Source organism: Etheostoma spectabile, chromosome 8 (genome assembly GCF_008692095.1).
Source record: "Etheostoma spectabile isolate EspeVRDwgs_2016 chromosome 8, UIUC_Espe_1.0, whole genome shotgun sequence".
Classification (NCBI taxonomy): domain Eukaryota; kingdom Metazoa; phylum Chordata; class Actinopteri; order Perciformes; family Percidae; genus Etheostoma; species Etheostoma spectabile.
Window position 1 is genome coordinate 16,984,091 of NC_045740.1, and position 1,090 is coordinate 16,985,180.

A 1,090-nucleotide genomic window follows, 5' to 3' on the forward strand; every position below is an offset into this window, starting at 1 on the left:
AAAAAAACTATTAGCTGTTTATTACATCAGCCCCTTTCTCCTAACTTGCCTCCTCTATTTTTAATTAAGTCATTTGTTTCTTTTATTTCCCAGAATGACTTTTGGCATCCCCCAGATAACTTTCCTGGTCCTGTTGCAGGTATACACACTTTAGGTGGCAATAGCTTCAATAACAGCAGGAGAGAGACCTCTTGTAATTAATAGCTTCCTATGTGGTTGTTGAATATCAGTGTAAAACATTTTTACGAGGTCCACAGGGAGACCTGAGGACAACATTTGACATTTAAGTTTTACTTAATAACTTCAGTCAAACTACAATGGAAGAGTCATAGATATAGAACAATATATCTACGGGAAGAGTGCTGTTCATTGACAACAGTTTAGCGTTTAACACCATACTTCCCTCCAGGATCGTCACAAAGCTCAAGGACCTGGGATCAAACCGTTCACTGTGCATGTGGGTTCTTGACTTCCTAACAGTCAGGATGCTGGTAGGCGGACACACCTCTTCCACCCTCTTGCTTAACACCGGAGCACCCCAGGGCTGTGTTTTGAGTCCCCTGCTGTACTTCCTGTACACACACACCGCTGTGTAGACACTTTCAACTCCAACACCATCATCTAGTTTACTGACGACACAGCTGTGGTAGACCTGATCACAGACAGCAACTGTAGAGTACCTGACCCGCTGGTGTCATGGCAACAAACTACTCATGGATGTCAGCAAGACTAAAGACATGAGTGTGGGATTTTGGAAGAAGCAGGGAAGGACCTACACCCTTCTTGATACCAAGGGGTCTGGGGGAAGAGGGTGGACAGCTTCAAGTACGTTGGTGTCCACAACACAAAGGGTCTGTCCTGGGCGCTGCATACTGACTCAGTGGTGAGAAATAGGCCTGCACGATTAATTGTCATGATCTCGCTTCACCCTGTTCACGATTTAATTTAAAAATAACTGATTCTTTTTTTACTTTGATTGTCATTTAATTTTACAAGCCAACTACATCACAAATGCTACTACTTTCCTCTGTGAGTTTTAAATATAGGCTGTATAAGACATATATATACATATATATATATATATATATAT

At 41.7% G+C, this 1,090-nt stretch overlaps 1 protein-coding gene and 1 long non-coding RNA gene across 3 annotated transcripts in view; one reads left to right on the forward strand and one right to left on the reverse strand.

Annotated features, from left to right (window-relative positions):
* The window catches only part of LOC116693830 (uncharacterized), a 12,673-nt gene that overhangs the window by 11,238 nt on the left and 345 nt on the right, over positions 1 to 1,090 (reverse strand). The window lies entirely within an intron of this gene.
* The window catches only part of LOC116693742 (suppressor of tumorigenicity 7 protein homolog), a 58,584-nt gene that overhangs the window by 2,703 nt on the left and 54,791 nt on the right, over positions 1 to 1,090 (forward strand). The gene's annotated exons all lie outside the window — the stretch shown is intronic.